The following is a 24020-nucleotide window of genomic DNA, read 5'->3' as shown; positions in this document are numbered from 1 at the left end:
TTTTTCCACTTTTCTATGCAGTTTTATATAATTATGGGAAAAAAAAGTATTGATGCTCTAAATTACAGACTTTGTGTTACTTGTTTTAAGGCCACTTTTCTTTTGTTATTTCAGTTGGTAAGCCAAGAATCTTAAATTACTATCTAGGAGAAATTTAAGTCACTTTCGTGTCTTGTGTTACAGCTTTTAATTGGACTGTGTTTAAGATCAGGAAGTGCTAGCAAATAAATACTGTATTTTACATGGAAACTATAGAAATGGGGGAAATTTCCATTAATTGTTGGCAGAGCCAAAAATCTTGGGCCTTGCCTAATAATTCACTGCCTAAATTCCAAATATACTGCATGGCACTTACTCTAAAATGAAAAATCTTTTCAGAATCAAAACTGACTCCCCAAATTTAAGAGGATGAAAATCACCAGCATGTCTTAAAAGCATGGTTTGTAAATGGTTTCTGAGTCAGCATTTCTTGAAGGCTCTTGTTACAGATTCTCTAAAGTTACGAAGTCATCACATAAGAGTCAACAGTAAAAAAGGTGTTTGCTGCTTCTGGTATGTAATATTTGCATGCTCAATTCCTGCCTTTTAGCCACTTGTAATCAGATGCTGAAAACATATACACATATAGCACTAGGTAAAAATCATCAAACCCATAGGTAGGCATTTAATAACTGTCTCTTTAGGCATGTTTCAGTTTATGTTGATCTCAAAGGATACTTAGCATATATGTGCCATTACCATGATTACTTTTCAGCTTTAGGATAAAAGTCAGAGGCTGACTGATGCTCCCCAGGCTTGCCACAGGTGGTTGGGCATGTCTGCACTACACGTCTTGTAACATGGTAGCCTAGTAAATAGCGCCCTCTGGAGTAGTGTAGGACACAGCCAGAGTGGTCACTTGTAGTAGGCTTGGCATGCACACCACATCATTCTTATCTTTGCTGCTGACTGAGCATCTTCTCTACGCACCGTGCTAAATCCATGTAGAAGGTACAAGTGATGAATTTCACCTACCAACTTCATTATAATTTGGGTAACATATTTACTTTCCTAAATTGCCTGTACGGGATTACCATACTAGGCAACCAGTTTGATCTTCAGTGAACAGGCAAGGCTGGTTATTGACCTTTGTATGTAGACGTAATTGCTTAACTGCTTATCTGAAGTTCCTGTTTGCAATTAATTGCCCTTGTGCAAAAGTGAGCGTCTCAATTTCCTGTTTGCATTTGTCACTGAAGTCTGTGAAGTAGCTTTATTATTGTTTCATTCAGTACATATTATTGATCATCCAGCAAATAGGTATAAAGGGGAAGATAGAATTATAAAGAATTTTAATTCTTACATCATTGCTTTACAAGACTAAGATGGTGGATTTAGCACATGTATCTTCATATATGTGTAAGCAGATCTATCTGACACAAAAGACTTGGTGTAAACATCTGCTAGACATGTGGATAAAGTAGCATAGCTCCTAAAACTAATTTCTAAGGAGAAGTATATATGGTCTCAATAGATACTATTCAGGGCTGGGCATGGTGACTCACATGATAGATAATTCAATTCAATACCTGAGCCTTTTTGCTTTCAGCCAATTTTTGGTCTTCCTTTTATTGGACCTCATGAGAAGTTGACACCCTCACTTCCTTCCAATACTTTCTTTGCTTGGTTTTCAGGATACCGTGCTCACCTGTTTTTTTCCTTATTTCATGGTCATTTTTACTTGGTCTCCTTGGAAGTTCTTTCCCTTCTTAGAGTGCCCCAATGTTTAGTCCTTAGACTTCCCTCCTCTATCTACATTCACTCCCTTTGGGTATCTTGCCTGTTGTCTTGTTTTCAAAACTGTCTTTTGTGAGATGCTTCCTAAATATTTGCATCTTCAGCCCCGTCCTTTCCTCTTAAGTCCAGAGTCATATTTGTAGTTACCTACTTACCTCCATTTGCCTGTGTAAGACACACCTCAGATTTAAACGTTTCCAAAGCCACACTTCTGACCTTCCTGCATAAATCTGTTCTTCCGACTGTGCCTTCCATCTTACTACACACAACTATATTCTTGACATCTCCTCTCTGTTTTTTTCCACATCCTGTACACAGTCTGTCTGAAAGTTCTTTTAGCTGTGTCTTTAAGCTATGCCTGGAATTTGATCACTTCTCCCGCTTCTGCACTAGTCCTTCCACTACCTTGGCTGGATTATTGCAGTGGCCTCTATCTAAAGTGGTCTCTGGCCCCATTCTCAACACAGTGGTCAGTGTGATCCTGGTAAAACAGAATTAGCACCATACAGCCATTCTGCTCACACTCCTATAGAAGCTTCCCCTCCCACTAGAGAGGTCAAGAGGATAAGGGCTTGACTTCATCTCCAAGGCCTTTTAGAATCTGATCCTTCTCCTCTTCTGCCCTTATGTCTTTCTAATTTCAAATTCTATTCCTGCCACCCTTGTTCATTCATCTCAGCCCCCCAGCTTCCCCTCTGCTCCTCACACATGTTCTCTACTTGGTGTCCTTTCCAGACACCCAGCTTTTCACCCATATAATTAGGAGACCTGACATCCTTCATGTCTGAGCTTAGAAGTCACCTCCTCAGGGAGGCCTTCTCTGACCACTCTACATAATGTCATAGCTCCTGTCCCCCAACCATCATCACTTCTCAGGTGCTTGTTGTCAGGCACCCCTAGTTTATAATCTCCATTACATTTATTCACTGATACACTTCATAGCTCCATTGATGGGTTTATTATATTTCTGCCTCTTTAGAATGTAAGCTCAAGGAGGGGAGAGGTGTTTTACTGTTTTTATTTTCATTGCTTCATTCCAAGTGTCTAAAACAATGCATGGCCTATATTAAGCATGTGGTAAATACTTCTACACATATTGATAATGATTTAAATGTTGACTAAGCTCCTCTTTGATGCTTTTTTTACGAAAGCTGTCTAACTGAAGAAACCTGTCTGGTAACCATGTGGCTGGGATTTACTCAAAAAGCAAAAGCAAAAACCGCCATGCTTCTTAGTATGCATCCAGAAGCAATTTGTTCTTAAGGTGCTTTAACCAAGAGCCTCTATGTGATGTCAAGAATCATCATCTCTATTGGTCTTTAAAGATTATCGGCCCTAATAATGGACATTTACAGAGTCTAGGAAGTTATTTCTCATACAGAAATTTAATTTTGTATTTGTCTCACTTCCTTCAATTAATGACACCAACATGTTTAGGTAAAAGAATTTGGGAATTTGACTTGAGGCAAAACATTTCTCACCTAGCTTTCTCCTGAATTCAGGTAAAAATGTTCAATTTCAAATATAATTAAAAGGGGAGAACAAGAAAGACTAAGAAACTGGCTCTGTGCTGTTAATTTCAGTTTTGAAAATTGTCTCATTGCTTTCTAATAATTTGGCTCTTGTTAATATCAACAAAGTCAATAAATCATAATGTTTTGGCTTGTACCCAGTGTAGCCAGCTTTCAAATATATTAATATACCCTAAGGAAATATACAGTATTAGTGGTAACCAATAGTTATGTTCATATTATTGTTGCTTTGGAATCCTTAGAGGTAAAAAGTATTTTATCCATCTTTTAAATGATAAACTAAATACTTTTCAAATATTGGCTTCACAGAATATATTCATATGAAAATCCAAAATAACATAAGATGGTCTCTCCATAAATACACTGTATAATGTGGACTTAGCATAGCAGGGTATGCCACTTGCAAGCATGACTTAAGCAATGAGAAATTGAATTCTATAAATTTAGTTTTATTTTTCTTTTTCTCTTTTCTTTCTGTCCTTTTGGGAAATCTTTCCATTGAGTGAGATAGAATATTCAGGAAAAAATATTCTAAGGGGTCAAAAGAAATTTGTTTAAATGAATAAACATTAAATATTGTGTTGAGACTGAATTTTTCATGATAAAAATCTGCTTTTTGGATTGGAGGAACAGTACATTGCACTGCTCTCATGGGACAATTGTATAATATTTTGGCTCAAAAACGGGTTAATAGACACCAAAGAATTGTGCAGAAAAGCCAAAGTAACAATTGGTTTGAGGCGAAAGGAAAATCAAAGTGATGAAATCCACTGAATCTGGAAGAGAATAAGTTGGCATTTGTGTGGCTGTACTGGGAAGAATTTCTTTGCCTAGGGGTACTTCATTATCTAAATAGTTGTTGTATATGATATTTCATCCTAAAATACTTTTAAGTCAGAATATGCATGTAAATTTGAGTTGATCTTCTTGAAATCTTCTAAATGACTATATGTTCCATATTTTACCTAGTGGTATGTATTCCAGTTGACCCCTTATGACTTAAAATTTTGCTTAACTGGTTTACTGAGTTTACCATCTTCTACTTTTGGTCATTCCATTGCTGTCTCATCCATCTACTTTTCTTTTAACTAATCAGATCATCTTTTGTTGTTATCTAGAAAATTTTATGTAGTATCTATGACCTGGATGTCACTACCAACAAAGCTGATGCCAGTTTGAGTATATCTCAGTAATGTTATCTGATAAGTTCCTTTTATTTTCATGTAAAATACCTGTTATTTCATAAAGGCTGCTTTGTGCTTGTATACAACCAATTCTCTTGAAAGATTAATACATTTTGTTGATGTACACATATAAGTAATATTTGAACAACTTATACATGAAAGCAGTTTCAGATGTTCAAGTGTTTTTTCTTTTATTCTTGGGACAAGGGAAGAGGGTTTAATATCAAAATCGTGTAAGTTGAGAATGCTGATTGGACAAAAGGATAAGGACTTCCGGGCGCGGTGGCTCAAGCCTGTAATCCCAGCACTTTGGGAGGCCGAGGCGGGTGGATCACGAGGTCAAGAGATCGAGACCATCCTGGTCAACATGGTGAAACCCCATCTCTACTAAAAATACAAAACATTAGCTGGGCATGGTGGTGTGCGCCTGTAATCCCAGCTACTCAGGAGGCTGAGGCAGGAGAATTGCCTGAATCCAGGAGGCGGAGGCTGCGGTGAGCCGAGATCGCACCATTGCACTCCAGCCTGGGTAACGAGCAAAACTCCATCTCAAAAAAAAAAAAAAAAAAAAAAAAAAAAAAAAGGATAAGGACTGTATGAAGTACATTAAAGGGTTCAGTTTAAGTTTATGTCTTTCTGAATCTGTCTGAAAGATTGTACAATAACATTGACAGCAAATATTTTACTGTTTATATAAAGAATAATTATTCTGTATTAACAAATGGCATTATTTTATTTTGCAATGTTTGGGAAAGAGACAGCCTTTATGGAAGGAGAAATGTGGAATGTCTGTCTTCCTTCAATTATTCTTATTCTTATACCATGTGCAGCATTCCTTATGTCAAAAGGGCATACTAAGAAGTGTTTTCTATTATAAGAGTCATTGAACATGAAATAAACGGCTTTTGCTGAGTTTGTTGCTGTTGTTGTTACTACTGCAGGAGCTGCTGCCGTTTTGTTTATGTATATGTGCCTGTATACATGTGCAGCATTGGCAGCCTTTTATCTCTGGTAGAACTGTTTTTTCTTCTAAGTTTTTTTGGTAGATTAGGTATATGATCTTAGTCCTATTTTAATTATGATGGATGTTGTTGGTTTAATTTAATGCCTTTACAGAGCAAAAGAACATATTGGCATTCTATTTTGATCTGATCCTCACTGCTCTCTCTCTGTTGTGGGGGATATTTTACTGGCCCATGAAATCCAAAAGTCTGGATACCACTGAAGTAAGTGATCTCAGTGGTTATTTCATAATCATTCTATGTAAATCTACCCAATTAACAGATTTTGCAATGGCTTTTAATAAATAAAGAAATAAACTTATTATTAGTAAGTTATAAAGGACTGAAAGGACCCTATAGAGGACAAGAGGGAGAGAAGAAATCATTGATTCATTTAGGAACTTCTTTTTGACATATATTCAACAAGTGTTTGAGGTATTATATGCCAAGTACTGTTTTAAGAATTTGGGATATGACAGTAGAGTTTCTACAAAGGTTCTTAGTGTCTTAACAGTAGAAGACAAAACATAATAAATGCAATGAAGTATAAATAAGTAAATTATAAAAGATGTTAGAAGGTGATAAGTTCCATAGAAATGGAAAATTTAGAGTGGGATAAGGGAATGTCAGGGTTAGAGTGGGTGGAATTGTTAAGTAGAGTGGCCAGAGTAGGCTTCATTGAGAGGGTGAGACTTGAGCAGATTTGAAATAGGTGAAGAGGTAGCTAATGAGACACCCGGAAGAAAGGTTCTTCACAGCACAAACAGCTAGAGCTTGGCTCCCAGGAAGAAATATGGCAGCGCCAAGGAGGCAAGTGTGACTCCAAGTGAGCAGGCTGCAGTATACCTTACTGTGGTTTCTTTCATACTATTCCTAGGAGTTTTTCATCCTACAAACCTTGGGTTGCTTCCTTTGTAATTAATATGTTTGTTTTGTTAAAAAAGCAACTTGAATATTTATTAACCCTGAATTAGATTAAATTATATAACATACTGCTTATGCTGCTTACGAAAGGAACAAGTTTTACAATATTTTCTTCCAATTGTGTCAAAATGGGTTCCAGTGGACATTTATAGGTGGAGAGAATGAAGGCCTGATGTGAAATTACAGATTCTAAAACTCTGTCAAGTGGCCAAGTACAGTAGCTCACACTTGTAATTCCAGCAATTTGAGAGGCTGGGGCAGGCAGATCGCTTGAAGCCAGGAGTTTGAGACCAGACTGAGCAACAAAGTGAGACCCTGTTTCCTCAAAAAAATTAGCCAGGCATAGTGGTGAATACCTATAATCCCAGCTACTAAGGAGGCTGAGGCTTGAGGATCAGTTGATGGTCCAGGAGTTCAAAGAGGCAGTGAGTTATGATTACACCACTGCACTCCAGCCTTGGTGACAGAGCAAGACATTGTCTCCAAAAACAAATAATAAGTAAATAAAAACTAAAATTGTGTCATTTACCAACTTGAGTTCATGACAGAAATCTATTTATTCATGATAAATAGCTGCTAGCTAAGCCTTTGGTTCTAAACCTCAGTGTATAATGCCTGAGGAACTAGACGGAACCAGATGTAGAACTCAGTTCTGGTTCCCTCAAGTGACTTAAAAATAATGTAAAATTGGTTTTACTTATTTCTACCCCTGAATCAACCAGAAACTTTAAACCATGGTGTACCTATCATATATGCCAGCACAAAATATGTATCCTAACACCTAGTACTGTGCTTCCGTAACCCAGCCCAGGGCTTGCACAAGTGTGAAGAGTAGAAAGAGAAGAGACAATAAAAATAAGGATGGTTATTTAAGCCTCGAAGAAAGGGTGGGAATAAGAACGGTTGAAAGAATATTGTCTTGTCCTCATTAAAGACTACACCAAACAATTACAGAGACCACACTTTCTATGTTACATGCTTTTGTGGATCTCTTTTAAAATACTACAACTACAACTTTGACTTTAGGCATATCCGGAACTGACAGATTCAGATCCTTAATTTTTCTTGGAAGAAAGGACTCAGGGCAAACAACAACAGCAACAACAACAAAAGCCCGGAATATATCACATCAAAAAGAGATTTAAAACAATGAATTATGTATCTTCAAAATTGTTAGAAAAGGCAGAGGAATACCAGTCCAGGTTTCTTGTTGCTGTTGTTGACTCTGCTGCAAACTATGAACTGGAGTCCAGGAAACTGGCATGCCCAAATGCAGGAAAAGCCTGCCAAAGCTGTAACTACTCCATAGCTCCTAAACTGGTGACTGGTATTGGAATATGGAATTGCCAGTTATTAAAAAGTCTTTACCAAAACCCACAGTCAGTAGTCATGTCAAGTGCTGGGGCTGGATGACTTTTATCTACTTTGCTTTCAACTAATCACATGATGTGAATTACATCTCCTTGGCCGAACCTAAGCCTTATCCAGAACCCTAATGGAAAGGGAATCCATCTCCTATAGCTCAGAGAGAGTGTAGAAGAGTGGTAATGAATGCTGACTGACAATAAGGTTTCTCAAAGGCATGCCCATTTTCTAAATGAAAAAGTGAAATTAAATGAAAATTCTTACAGGGAAAGGATGAGATTTGCTGGTGAAAACTTTAACCCTGGGGCAAGATACTGTCAACTGTATGTAATTAGTGCACGTGCATGTGTGTTTGAGGACTCCATTTCCATGAGTGGATCAACTAAGAAATTCATTGCCAAAGTTGCACAGGGTGTCATGTTTTTACTCCACAGTGTCAAAGACGCAGAAAGCAGTTCCATACCTGATTTATTCCCCCCCTCCTTTTTTTTTTGAGACCGAGTCTTGCTGTCTCCCAGGCTGAAGTGCAGTGGTGAAACCTCCACTCACCACAACCTCCATCTCCCAAGTTCAAGCAATTCCTGCCTCAGCCTCCCAAGTAACTGGGATTACAGGCATGTGCCACCTCACCTGGGTAAATTTTGTATTTTTAGTAGAGACATGATTTCGACGCGTTGGCCATGCTGGCTTCAAAATCCTGACCTCACGTGATCCGCCTGCCTCGGCCTCCCAGAGTGCTGAGATTGCAGGCGTGAACCACCACACCTGGCCTACTTTTTTTTTTTTTTTTTTTTTTTTTTTTTTTTTTTTTTTTTTTTTTTAAGTTTGGCGTGAACCACCACACTTGGCCTACTTCCATTTTTTTTTTTTTTTTAACTTTGATGTGGACTATCAAGGTAAAATTTTTCTATAGAATGTATATATAGCCAAATCACCTTGCCTGCTTTGAGGCAACTCCTGTTATGATATGCTGATAATAGACACTGGCCTTCCCTGTTCTTTTGGAAACAAATGACTTTTCTCTTACACATCAGCTCCATCTGTTCTTTTTCCTGTATTCTTCTGAAATTTGCAAACATACTTGAATTTGTTCAGAATTCTTTACCAGGTATTGTAAAGCTCTCACCTCTATGTTTTAAAAAGAGATTTTAGAATTGCGTAAAATCCTAATTGTCAACTGAGCATTTCTTTTTCGTGCCTGTATTTAAATGATCCTTAGGACTGCCAGTCTTCTAGAGTTAATGAATCCTTTCCCATTTGGTGGCAGACAGCTTACTGCCAGCTTCCTCCTATCTGATAAATGTTCCCATAGCAACACTAAGGCAATCTGTTTAGTTTCATTAAATACCAAGATTATAGGCTGAAAAAAATGTATAATGTATTATACCATATTAAATCACCTCATGAAATGATTAATGGATGATTGAATTCATTGTGATAGGGAGAGGCTCGTTCAGATAATCAATAAAAATATTATTATAGTCACACTTTGCTTAACAACAGGAAAACATCCTGAGAAGTACGCCGTTTGCTGATTTTGTTGTTATGGGAACATCATAGGGTGTATTTACACAAACCTAGATGATATAGCTGATACAGGGTCTATTTACATAAACCTAGAGAATGTGATGTACCCTATTGCTTCTAGGCTACAAACCTGTACCACATGTTACTGTACTGAATATTGTAGGTCATTGTAACACAAAGGTAAGCATTTGTATATATAAACATATCTAAACATAGAAAAGACACAGTGAAAATATGATGTTATAATCTTACAGGCCCACCATTATATAGGTGGCATGTCCTTGACCAAAACATGGTTATGCAGTATGTGACTGTATTTCTTTGTAGAAGGGAGAAAAAGAAACCCTTGAAATGTGAGTCATTATTTTGAACTTCAACAAGGATTCAGATTTTCTCTTCATATTAGCAGATCTAATATCCCAAGTCCATTTTCTCTATATTTCTAAAACCTGGTTCCTTATTATCAATATGAATACCGTCACTCACATACATGTTCTAAAGAATATCTTTGATTAAAATACATTTTTAAAGAATAGATATACTCTAGATATATAAAAAGAAGAAAGAGCTATTCATTCAAATCACTATCTTTTAGAGTAGTGTAAAGGTGTTTGCTACTAGAGTAGTGTAAAGGAGTAGAGGGTGGATGTACTCATTCTGAGCAACTCTAGTAACATACTGACTTCATAGAAATCAAAGAAGGATTATTAATCATTTTGTAAGACATATTTTGCTTCTAAAATATTCACATAGCTATCCTATAGTGCACACTCTATGCATTTACTGTGATTGGACTCCCATATATTTTATTAATGCATACATTTGAGGTTATTTTTGATTGAGCTGATGAATATTAAAATTTAAGGAAACTGAAGAAATCATGTTGGCCATTTTCCTGCTTCTTCAGATGAAAAAGTTGGGGCAAAAAGAATAAGTTATTTGCCTAAAGTGAGCCAAACCTTGGTGGTAAGGATTAGAATTACTTATATCAGTGGTCTTTGTCAATGGATTTTCCATGGGGAAGTAAACATACGCACTTGAGAATTTTGTGAGCGACTTCATCATTGCAGTCGCTATAAAGGTTTGTACTTAGCTCACTATTAAATTGTATGGCACATTACAGTTCAAGATCGAAGTGTGAAATGTAGCAGGCATGCACCAACCATACTTTTATATTTTACTTTCTCTTTCACGTTTTTCTTCTCTACTTTCCCCAGGGAGTTGTCACCTTATCCTATCTTGATTATTATAATGATGCCAACATGAATATTTTTTCTATTGGGCTATTTTCAGTAAGAATCAGAGGGAATAGTTTTGATAGCTCACATTTTTGTATCTTTAAAAATAGTACTGAACACTGCCCCCAACAGTGGCCTCATTTCTGTGTACAGATGGTTCTGATGTATGTATTTCAGGTATCTGAAGCAAGCAGAAAAAGGCAGCGCTGGTTGATACCTATTTTAGAATTAGCCCTACATCCATAAATGTGTATTTTTGAAAGATTCTGGTATTTCACAATCCTGTTATAAGACTATATTCTGTGAATTTTCACAGTAGTGACAATATAGCACATAGGATGGGAATAATTTTAAGACTAGGGGCATTGTGAGGGTTTTGGAGTCAGTTTTCCTTAATAAAAATACAGCTGTTCATTTAGATAATTATTAACCATTAATGGAAAACAAGACAAAACAAAATGCTGTCTTTCTGTTGACACCAGAAAGAAGGCCAGTCCAGTTCACTCAACTGACAAAACTTCTGGTAAAAAAAAAAAATCTGTCTTGAGTTTCTTTTGGGTGTAAGTGTTGGATTATTCTAAAACCCCTGGTATCTTCCCCTGAGATAATGTAAATCCAGATTAAATCAGAGGCTGGCACTATTCTTATCCTGGGGCAGGGAGTGGAAGGCTGGGGAAGTGGGTCAGTGGGCAAGTGTGGGGTGAAGAGCTAGAGGGAAAGAACTGGTGAGTACCTACTTAGATCAGCATGGCCTACGGGAATAACACTGGCCTCTGAATCACTGGTTTGTAGAATCTGCTGCTTTTCCAGTTCCAACTTACTGCCACCTAAGGAGCTCTTCTTGGGCCCTGGCACCAGACTGCCAGGATTGGTTCACATCTTGGCTGTATAACTTGCTACCTTAAGAATGTGGGCAACTTACCTAAAAATCTCTGAGCCTCAGTTTCCTCAGCTGCAAAATGGATGTAACAATAGTACCTTTCTTAGGGAACTGTGAGGATTAAATGAGCCAAACCCCCAGAGGAAGCTAAGTCAACTACTATTATCATGGTTTAAGTTTCTTAATCATTTTTGACACTTACTTGTTTTTATTCATAAAATGGAGTATCATCACTCCTGTGAAGATTAAATAAAATGGATAATATTGGTTAAAAGTACTTAATAAATGTTACTGAGATAGGAATTAACTTTTAGCCGATTAAAATGCTGTAACTTTTATTTGCCATTGCATCAAACATTTGAATAACAGAGCTTTTTCTATGTTTAGTCTACTGCATATTATTCATAGGATGCACTAATTTAGTTATTGGCTAACCAGATACCAAACAACAGTTGACTGGCTCATTCAGGTATTATTTATGGGCACCAGCAATGGGCAATCACAGTAGAGGCCACAGCTGAAGTCACTGAGGTCCCAAAAACCTAGACCGGCTGTGTGGCACCTAGTTTTAACTACTCTCATGATGTCTTATCTGACATTTAATTATGATGTGATCCAGAGGCCCAAAGTCCTAAACATGGAAACTGAAAGGAAAGCCCCCTTAATTCATCCATTTTCCTTTGAACCTCAACAACAACAAAAAAGGAAAAACAGTTGCTCCCTTCTTAAGTACTGCCTTTTAAAACGTTTTTGTAGCACACTGCTTCAGCTTTTCTCTGCCCACCAGGCTTCCATTTGTGATCCGTCTGAAATAACTATTTTTGCATAACACATTCTTTCTTCGCTGCTGATCTTCCCTGGAGCTGCTGCTGCTTCCCCTGGAGAATACAGATGAGGCTGGTGATGCACTAGGAACAGGCCAGGGGATTCTGAGATGATGACTCTTTGTCATTGTGAATAATTCTCTCTGAATTCTCAGGTTTCTCGTGGGTTTTTCTTTTTTCTTTTTGTCTTCTTCGTGTAAATATAGGTTTAATTATTTCATAGAATATTTGTCCTGCAAATATTCTGCAAAGCTTCTCCTGCAAAACAAAGATAAACATAGTAAAGTTATTTCACCAGTGGCCTTTGTCTCTCTCAATTAGGATGTATATGAGTATGACATAATTATTTAAATGTATAAAAGTTTAAACACTTGTAGCTTTTAGACATGAATTGAAAATAGAACTATTTCGAAACTGGTCATGAAAACTGAGAGGTTTTTCTTTTTTTGTTTTGCCTCCTAGGGAACCATTTAGGATGATTCATAAAGCATTTTCTGAAATAAAAGGCAGAACCATACAATTTCGATTTGAAAATTCAGGGAATTAGAGTACCCCGAACTTGCAGTATTAAAAGAGCAGAAGGAAAGAGCATTGGACAAACTTTACGTTCTCTTGGTGGGTTTCAAAGAACATCAAAATTATCTAAGTCAATTCTCTTCTGCCAGACAGTTCACTTACCTTAAGAACTTTGATTTGGTGCACACAGACACCAGTCTCTTTGTCCTTGTTCTAGTTGCCTCTAGATTTCTTTTTTTTTTTTTCTTTTTTTATTTTATTGCATTTTAGGTTTTGGGGTACATGTCATGAACATGTAAGATTGTTGCATAGGTACACACTTGGCAGTGTGGTTTGCTGCCTTCCGTCCCCTCACCCGTATCTGTCATTTCTCCCCATGCTATCTCTTCCCACCTCCCCACCTTAAGCCTACTCAAGGCATTGCCGTGCTCCCTGTCTCCCGTGCTAGAAACTTTAGAGACTGTCTTTGTTTCTTCTTTTTCCTTATCCCCCATCTTTAGTCAGCCACTAAGACCTACTGTTCATTTCAATGTCTTTTGTATCAGCTCTCTGGTTCTCTATTTCTATTGTCTTCTTGACACACACACCTGGAATATGAAAGTATAAAATATCTTGATATTACTAAGGAATTAATGTGTGGAACTTTCACAATTAAATCACCAAACCCATTTCTTTCCAATAATTCATCATTTATTTCTACACCTGCAGTTGTGGTTTACCTGGGGATGCTTTGCATACAGAAACATTTTTCATCACTTTCTAAGTGGGAATAGGACCCCGGCCTAGAGGGAAAAACAGCAATGGACAAATCATACTTCCCTGAGAAGCAGAAGCATAGTGCTGGCTAATGAATTGCTTTCAAAAACCGACCTTATAACTCTGTGCCCTAGAAAAATTAGAAATGAGAACATTTGGAGATTGCTTGGGAAAAGCTGAAATTCTGAATGTTAATCTGTGATTGCTAAGGGGCTGTGGTATTTCCTGCCTATTTTGCCTGTAGTTTGTCTGTTTCTCTTGTAATTCATTTTTAAAACTCTGCTAGATTAATTTTGCTAAAATACCATGTTGCACTCCTCATTACCTGTTTAAAAACATGCAGTGACTCACTATCAGTTTTAGAAATCGATTCAAAGGACTTCATGGAACTGGTTTCAGGCCACCCACAGTTTGTTCTCTGTCATAAACTTTTCAAATCTAGCCAGATTGGTTTGTTCTTTGTCCCTGGAGTATGCCTTTATCTATCTCTGCGATTTATTCTGATTTTTGTTTTGGAATAGCTTTCAAATCTTATTCTCTTTCTTTAATCTCTCTTGTGTCTCTGTTTATGCCCTCTGGGCTTGGCATAGGGACTGGGATGGTAGTAAAGGCCCCCTGAGTTGAGATGCGGAAACACCCTCTGTTAAAAAGTGAGGGATTGACCACACACTGAAAAGAACTATTCAAGTCATTCCTGAATTGCTTACCTTTGGCACTTCTTGATTTAGTAAAGCAATTTCCTGTTTTCATATGAAAACTTGTAATTGAATCATAGAGCAGGTACCAGAATCAGACTGTCTGAGTGTGAAACCCCCACTCTGACTTTTACTGGCTGTTGACCACAGGCATAACCTCCATATCTCTAAATGCATATTAGGGTATTAGGGTCCCTGTCTACCTTGTAGGGTGGTTGTGAGGATCAGAACAATACACAGCACAATGATAAGAGCTCAATTAATATTAGCTGCTGTCATTGTTATTAGTATTCATATTATTGTAGGTATTTTTCTGATGAATTTTACATTCTTTCACCATTTACTCCAACACATTTATTTTGAGTTAAAAGATATTTCCTGCTTTAAGAATAAAATTGATTTCAAGTTAAAATAAGAATTAATCTAATATACCCTTAAGTAGTAATGAGGCATGTAGTTAGTGCACTGAGATAGTTATGTACTTCCCAGAGTGGAAACTTAAAACAAAGGAATCTTTTAAGCTTAACAATTCCTTATATTAGTCATATAATTATCCCTTTTCTCAGAAGCCTGGGGCCAAATGGATCTGTTCCCAGGAGAAAGGAACTCTCTCTCCTGGCTTAACAAATACTAAGTTTAAAGGCTAGCTACCCTCTGAGTCATACCACTTCCCTCATCTTGGAGTGCCTGCCTCTGTCCCATGAGAAAGAAAGGTGGAAGACATATACAAGCAAATGTGTTTCTTCATAAAAACTGAGTTGGTTCTACTGTTAAGTAGCACATTTACTCCTTTTGACTTGGAATGTTTTTTCTTTTAAAAGTGGCTTTATTTAATAACTTCTACCAGAGAGCAGCAGAGAAGGCCATGTGTATGTCCAAATGTGTTGTGGTTGTTTTAATTTTCATAAAGTTCACATCCTGTACGACCAAATGTGTTGTATTTAGAATGAACTATGATAGTAACTTGGTAGCATTGCAGGAAGTATGCCTGAGCACACAATAGTTATCCTTAGTGTTCTGAGATAGATTTTCATGCTGCTTGTCTTTGTTGACTTAATCCCACCAGGCAGAGTTCTTCATAAAATTCCTTTTTGCTAGCTAGATAACATGTGGGAGCTGTTTCATTTTTCCTAAGCAAGGAGAATACCTGCTTGAGTGCTAAGAGAGTTCTTAGTTTGGTTTTATAATTGGAAGTCCTAATTAAGCTCTGACAAGATCTCTTTCTGTTGATATTTTGACACCCTCTTCGTTGACGTGATTCTTTGTTCAAAGATCCTTTAGCAGCTAAACAAACAAATGTGAGGTGATGACAAGAATTTTATATTCCATGTACCAATTATTTATACAATTCTGTTTTGCCACTAGTATATGATATCTTCACAAATCTAGAACTCTATGTATACTGTTGAATGTTACTAAGAAAGATGAAATAAACATAGCAATTTATTTTTTGCTAATAGTTGAACTTAACAAGGAATGTTTCTTTATTTTGTATAATGCCATGCTTTGTTTAGGTTCCATGTTGAAGAAAGCCTAAATTCTTTTCTTTAATATGCCTGCCTCATTCAGAACCATGAACAGAGTTTCTGCACATACAAGTCAATCCACTGCCCCTGCACAAAACCTGTTAATAGCATCTCTTTGCCCTTTGGATGGTATACACTTTACCATCCTACCACTTTACCCTGAATGCTCAGATTTCTTCTTCAGCCTTCTCTCAGTCCTTTCTCCTTAATCTCCAGACTCTGGACTTACTAGATACCTAACATTTAATGGAATTTGTTAAGTTCCTCTTTAACTCAGATAAACCCTACTCACCCCTTGGGTCTCAAATTAAATATCACTCCTGTGGGAAATCTTTTTTATCCACAGAAGTGTGCAATCTACTGCTTTCACACTTTTTTTTCCTTTTCTTTTTTTTAGTGAGACCAGTGCACACATTCAGTGGCCTATATAATCTGGGTACTTTCTAGATTATATGTTTATTTCTAGACTGTTTCTCTGCCTCTTTCTTCATTGTGTAATACTGTGCTTGCCACGTGGTAGGTATCTTAAATATTTGCTGATTGACTGGTTGATTGGTTGATAAGGAGAAAGAGTTGTGCAAGGACTTAATGGCATGATGGAGAAATACATTTCTAATAACATTTACTTGAGTTACGTTATTGCATTTTATATTATTTTCTGTGCATAATCTGGTCTTACAACTGCCAATTTTCTTACTTTATGAATAGCCTATGACATTCTGTGATCTTACAAAGTAAAATGTCTTTATTCAGCACCTATTATATTAGAATGTGATCATTTGGACAGGGTGAACTGCAGCTTTTAAAGATAAGTCATAAAAAGAAAAATCTTTTTTAAATATCCAAAAGCATTAATATGGTATGCTAGTAAAGAATATAAGAACAATTTCTATGATAGATTACTTTAAAAATCTGAATATCTTATGCCTTAACAATATTTTTGTTTCCTAATTTAGAATCTGAAAATAGTCTATCCTGAGAGAGTTGCCAGCTTTACTGCTTTTAACAAACATACAAAAGATGTCATGATAAAACCTTTAAGAGAACCTTCCACTCCTATCTTTCACTAAAGCCTTACACTCCTTGTCCTTTCCTGGGTCTGATGGTACATTTACCATGTGAGATAAAAGACATGCTCAGGCACCAGGCTTCTTGGAATCATAAAGCACTGTCGGAATCCAAAGAGGTGGCAATTCAGCTTCTTTCTTGTTACTTTAAATTATATATGCTGGCCGGGCGCGGTGGCTCAAGCTTGTAATCCCAGCACTTTGGGAGGCCGAGGCGGGTGGATCACGAGGTCGAGAGATCGAGACCATCCTGGTCAACATGGTGAAACCCTGTCTCTACTAAAAATACAAAAAATTAGCTGGGCATGGTGGCACGTGCCTGTAATCCCAGCTACTCAGGAGGCTGAGGCAGGAGAATTGCCTGACCCCGGGAGGCGGAGGTTGCGGTGAGCCGAGATCGCGCCATTGCACTCCAGCCTGGGTAACAAGAGTGAAACTCCGTCTCAAAAAAAAAAAAAAAAAAAAAAAAATTATATATGCTAATTTGATCAGGAATTCAGTCCACAAAAGTAGATTAATTATTCCACCTTAAGAACAGTATATCAAAAGATTAATGTCTCTAAGAAATTCACTCTTTGTAAGTATAAAAAAATTATGGTAGTGTTTCTTTTCATGGCATTTAAAATTCCTGTTTAGAAAGATAAATTAGCTTTCACACTCAAGACATTTAATAAATAAATAAACAGCCTAACTACGGTAACACATTTAAATGTTTTAAATAATTCTATGTCAAAAAGTGGTATTGAGAAACTAGAAAATTTCACAAATTTTGATGGGAGTAAATATAATTACTTGAAACTGTATATATCATTTAATATTCAGATAATTCTCTAGAAGTCATATTCACGTTTCTTAGCTTTATTTTATATCAAGCTCAAAGGAAATGTTTTTTTCAAGTAAATTTTAATTCTGTAAGACCAGATTTTCCAAAATACCATGACAAGATTTAGCTTTTAGTATATTTCAGCAATAATGATACTTTCAGTGTACCCTAAGGGAAAAATTGTTCTCTTATATTTTGGTTGAAAGAGTTGAAATAAACATTTTTGAGAGGGAACTGTTATTGTCTACAGTATGTTCCAGACCAATGAAATTACCTGACTGTATCTATTTTGGACAGAAACATGGATCTTAACCACGATTACTTAACTGAATCGATTTTGTAATTATTCAGTTTCCCTCATAATGACTAGAGACTTGCGACAACTAGAAAAGATAATTCCGTTAATTTTAATTTTATAGTTTCTAAAGTGATAAATATTAGCTATTTTACAGCATAGGCTGTTGTTAGACACAGAGGAAAATATAGTATATGGATATGTGATATGAATCTACAGATCTGTGTGTGGGTATGGGTATGGGTGTGTCTGTGTGTGTGTGTGTGTGTGCGCACGCACGCATGTGCACGTGTGTGTGTGTGTTTATATAGAATGAGGATGAACTATGGAAGAACAAGGAAAAAAGTAGAAATTGTAGCAAATGAATTTAATGCATTACAGTTTTAAAAGAATAGCTCTTGGAGAGAATCCAGATTCGTCCAATTTCAAGTAGCAAATGTAATAATATCTGTGAATTACCTGTATGCCAACATTCTTGTATAATATTTCAATGGGCTCAGCTTTTTCTCTTCACTGTAATAGGACCTCTGTGTCTTTTTTTAGTTAGTACCCTTTGGTATTCTCAGATAAAAGGCATCCTTCTGAATTCTTTGATCATACATGACAGCAAGCCAGCAAACTCTCATTCATGACATTTTTGAAAAATACTCAGCCTTTAGATTTATTTTAAATTATTGAATAATGTGGTGACTTTTTACAAAGTATAAAGGAATTGAGCCAGAATTTAATGGCATGCTCTAAGGAACAACTGGGAAATTATTGACCATAAAAGAAAAACCTTGAACTCTTAATCTGTCACTTTGTCAATTTTTGACAATCCACTTTATTGCCTTTAACAGCGGAGACTAACAAGAATAGCCTAGACTTCTGGACAAATCTGGGTTTAAGCCCCAGCTCTGCTGCTTATTTAGCTATGTGATCTACAGCAAATGATAACTTTTCTCTGCTTTACTCTACTAATTTGAAAATATGTGGATAAAAGCAGTACCTATCTCAGAGGAGTGGTGTACAAATTAAATGAGATACAGGTTAAGTATCCCTAATACAAAATCTGAAATGCTATAGAATTTGAAACTTTTCAGCATTGACACAATGCTCAAAGGAAATGCTTAGGCCTGCTGAACCAATAAGTATAATGCAGATTTCCAAAATCTGAAATCTGAAAACCTTCTGACCCCAAGCATTTTGGATAAGCGATGTTTAACCTGTACCGTATGTCAAGCATAAATGTTTTCCAAAATGTGTACGTCACAGTCCATGGGAAATGAAAGCAGGTTATTATGTCAGTCTAGCATTTTTTTATTTAATTTAAAAACTAGACTAGGAAAGAAAACATGAGTTTATTAAAGGAAATTAAAAGAATAAACTTTTATTCGTATTCATATATGTTTATAATAGCTTATGATGTAAAATACATTTCTAATCTTGATTTGTGATCAAATAATTTATAAAAACACTGCCTAAAGCATAGAACCTTGCATAAAATTTGCATTGTTCAGAGAGATTGTGGCATAGGAAATACCATGAAATAGGTTTTCATAAGCATAAATGGTCAACCTCAGGGAATGTCTAGCAGTAGATTGAAGTGAACAAAATAGAATACCCTTTTTCTGTTTAGCTGAGAAATGTTTATTGATCACTTATATTTCTAGGATCTAGAGTCACAGAGTTAATAAATGTAGTATTTGCCCTTAGTGATACCATAGTCTCCTAAAGGAGACAGACTGAAATAAGTCTATTATAAAAAATATGATAGATATGTAAAGCAAGAACAGTTTGCAGGGAATAACACACTTCAAAGCAAATAACTTTGTGGGTACAGGTCAAAAGGCAGTAACTCCTGATAAAGGTTTTAAAGGACAAATAGGAGCTTACCAAGACCAAAAGGGTTAGGGGGAAGAGCATTCTAGGCATGGTAAGGTGTGCTAAAGAGCAGAGGGATGTTTTAGCTTGATATGTTTGCAGAACTGTTTTACAGCTGAGTGAAAGTGCCAGGAGAGAGATAGGAGAGTTTGTCAAGGGAAAGTCTCCTGTGCTAAGGATAAGCACTTTAAGCTTTATTATATACATATACTTTACTGTATTTAGTAAAAAAAAGACTTGATCATATGTGGTATATGTTACTATCATGTTTTATGCACTTGAATCTGAAGTTCATGCTGGAGGGTGCAAGGCTGAAGCAGAAATTCTGTCTGAACTTCATGTAATGGTCCAGACAGGGCTTGAACAAAGGCAGACATAGTGGCAACAGCAGTTGTGGTAAAGATGATAGGATTTTAATACATATTTAAGATTTGTATTAAATATGTATTAAGAAGGTGGTTGATGAGTGGAAGGAGAAATCTAGGATGAGTTTCAGCTTCCTGGTTTATGTGACTGGTGTATGTGACTTGCTAGATGGTGATGCCATCATCCAAGACAAGGTGTTTATGTAGGACAAGTTTGGGCGAGAAGGCAATGGATCCAATAGCTTGAGTGTGAGCCTTTTATGTGACACCTAAATAAAACTCCCCAGTTGTAACAGCTGTCTATACATTTCTCTGGAGTTCAGCTTGGAGATCTGGTTTAGAGCTACTACTCTAGAACTATCTTTGTGTAGATAGTGGTAAAATCATACAACTGGATGAGATTACAAAGCCAGGGATAATGCCTGAAATTAATGAACAATCAAAGGAAATGGGGCCACAGAAGAGACTGAGAAAGAATGATAGTCTGATGGAACCTGGACTCAAGAATACCTGCTGGGTTTGACAGTTAGAAAGTAATTGGTACAGTCTGTCTATAGAAATGGAGTAGAATGTCCAGGGACAAGGCCATTATTATTATAGTGAATCAAGAGTTATTAGGGAGAGCAAGGAAAAGAAAGATACCCAGGGTGGACTAGTCTTTCATGTGGCTTGACTGAGAATACCTATATGACTGTAGCAACAGAGGATGAGAGGATCAAGGGAAAACTTTTTGACCCTGTAAGACACTCAGATGTTTATAGGGAAAGATAAATCATTTGAAAAGAAGTTCGAAATAGAAGAGAGGGAGTAAATAATTGATGATGGCCTGTGATCCCCAAAAAAATGGTCATGAGAATACCAGTAGACTGATTAGCTCTAGGCAGGAATAAAAACCTTCTAAGACCATAAGGAAAGAAAAATATGAAGATAGAAAGGGTGAGAGAGGAAGAAGAGAACCAGAAAACAGAGAATGTGGATCCCAGCCCACTTTCTGTCTTACTTGTGTAATAGAAAGAAATTAAACTACATGCTGCAAGTGAAGGCAAAGGAGAAACCTGCAGATGATACGGAAACCTCCTGAAAGGGTGGCTGGGAAAGAGAAGTGACCAGAGGCATGGCAAAATGTATAGTGAGCTCAGCACAGGGATCAAGGCATGTAGCCAAAGAAGCCTTGCACAGCCCAGTTCCAGAAAATATCACTCCTCTCGCTTGAGTGTTGTGTCCTCCCTGATAATTAAATATTAGCAACATACTGTACAATTGCTGAGTTTCCACAGCAAAATGCTATGGAAAAGTGGATTCTACAAGATGATTACTAAGTTTGTTTCTTACCTTAATTGATTATAAAAGTTCTTTTTAAAGGTTTACTTTGTTTTAAGAAAAGAAGGGGAGCCGGGCTCAGTGACTCACACCTTTAGGTCCCAGCTACTCGGGAGGCTGAAGTAGGAGGATCACTTGAGCCTGAGAGTTTGAATTCAGCCTGGGCAACATAGTGAAACCCTGTATCTACAAAAAAATCCGGGGCTGGTGAGTGGGGTAGTTTTGTGAGGTAAGGAGGTTATGCCTGTGGGGTGCATTGTATAGTGTGGGTCCCATAATTGACACTCAGTGATTGATAGTTATTATTATCATCATTATTGTTGTTGTTATTCATTTTAAAAGTCTGTAATGTAGCTTTGGGCTGTATTTAGCTTTCTTCTTTCTCACTGTCTCCACTACTCAGCTTATATCACTGCTTTCTTACTGTTTCTGATTTACTAAGTAGCTCTTCCTTGTATGTCAAAGTCAGGTATAGACAAGTAGTTATCCTGTTTCCTCAAATTCCGGGGGTGAGATTTGCAGGAAGTCCAATTTAGCATTTATAAAATGCTTTACTTCTATGCAGATAATTAAAATGGTATTCAGAAAAGCAAAGTCTCCCATTTCTAGTATATTTTGCTTCTATGCTAATTTTTGATCAGTGTCTTTAATTGTATTATGTGTTATTTTTATTCAACAAGATAATTTGTGGTCAACCACAATTTCTTCTTCTTCTTCTTTTTTTTTTTTCCTTGTTTCCTCCTCTAAATGATGTCAAATGCTTGACAATTGGAGTGTTCTTTCCTGCCATCCTCCATTGGCATGCTAAGGTTAAGTATTATTGTACCACAATTAAGTGGAATCTGAGATTGTATTTACCACTTTGTGTTATAAGTGTAAGTTCAGGCTTTGTATCACGCATCCTATACATTCATTCATTCATTCATTTAAGAAACTTTTTGAGGCAGTGTGGGTAACCCCCCATGTAGGCACCGAGGAATGAGAGCTAAGCGGAACTCTGGCACAGTTAGGGCTTGAGGAATATCTCACTTTATAGTGTTACTACTCAGCTATTTCCTTTTATATAATCCTTTTATATAATCATATATTAGTTTACAGAATTAGGATTTGAAGTATCCCTTTATATAATCCTCTATATATAGTCATATAATAGTTGATAGTATGAGTGCCTAAAGAATATTTCCCTACATATACACCTATAATTATATCTTAGTTCATAATCGGAGGAATGCCTAGAGTGGACACAGTACAGAGCATGAATTAAGGAATAAGCAGCTTATAATCGGAGGAATGCCTAAAGCAGACACAGTGCAGAGCATGATTTAAGGGAAAAACAGTTTTACCAGCACAAGAATCCATGGCCCAGGCAGCAGCATTCAGTATCGTAAAGATACTCGCTGTATGGCAGGCTTGGGGCAAGAGCCACTCCTCCTGATAAAGGAGTTGTAAGACCTTGCTCCAGTTTTTGTGGAAGGCTGCCCTCAGAACGGCAATCCACCTTGGTAACTGTGAACTTTATCAGCTCTTGCTACTATGCTGCTCAAAAAGCATCTTCCCATATAACCCATTGGAAGCTGCCAGAAGATGGCGGTAACCTTGACAGCTCTGTCACTGCTATGTGACTTAAAGCATCCTCCTATAAATCTTAGAAGTAGGTTGCCCATAGATAGAAGTATTGCACACTGCACCCTCTTCACTGCGCACGGCCCACCTTCAAACCTCAGTGACCTAATGGGGGTGGACCCCTTACTGCATACGGCCCTTGCCTTCATGGGAAAGGGCCCCTTGCTGTGCGCTGTCCACCTCCTGGTCTAGGTGACCTAATGGGGGTGGACCCCATGTTTTATTGCTCACGACCTTATCACTATCCTTAAAGATGATTTCACTCACTGCCCTGCCCCCTAACCTATACACAGTAAATACTCATGCTTCTGGACTTTCCGGGCCTCGCCTGACTCTGCTTATAGGTGGTGTGGCCCTCTGAGCCCAGCTGCATTTTCCTTGTACTTGTGTGTTCAGTCTCTGTTTCTCGGATCCTGCACCTCAGCACAGCATAAGGCACACCCCACGACCCTGTGGGGCCCTCAGCCCTACAAGGCAGTCACTGATTAATAAATCAGGATGCAGCAGTGAACAGTTTCTGTTCTTGGGAACTGTGTTCTAGTAGGGAGAGGCAAAGAAACTGGTAAATTTGAAGAATACAAAATAAGTGAGGTTGTAGCAAGTGCTGTGAAAGAATATTAAATAAGAAGTAGAAAGTATCAGGAAATACAAGAGAGGAGGACCTGGAAAGACCTTTCTGAGGAAATAACTCTTCAGCAGGGCACTTGATAAGTAAAGGGGAGAGCAGATGACGTGTTTAGGGGAAAATTCCGCAGGCAGAGGAAGTGCAAAGGACCTGAGGTAAGAATTGGCCTCGTATTCTTAGGAAAACATGGCCACTGTGGCCAAAGCAAACTTAGCGACCAGAAGAGAGGGAAGCTGTGGTTTGAGAGGGCCTTGGGACCATAACACAATTCAAATATGACACTGCAGGGTTTTTT

At 37.3% G+C, this 24020-nt stretch overlaps 1 protein-coding gene across 3 annotated transcripts in view; it reads left to right on the top strand.

Annotated features, from left to right (window-relative positions):
- PPP3CA (protein phosphatase 3 catalytic subunit alpha) overlaps positions 1 to 24020 on the top strand; it is a 317625-nt gene that overhangs the window by 176497 nt on the left and 117108 nt on the right. The gene's annotated exons all lie outside the window — the stretch shown is intronic.

Source organism: Saimiri boliviensis, chromosome 3 (genome assembly GCF_048565385.1).
Source record: "Saimiri boliviensis isolate mSaiBol1 chromosome 3, mSaiBol1.pri, whole genome shotgun sequence".
NCBI lineage: Eukaryota > Metazoa > Chordata > Mammalia > Primates > Cebidae > Saimiri > Saimiri boliviensis.
Note: the sequence above shows the minus strand (reverse complement) of the source record. Positions and strands in the feature narration are given on the sequence as shown.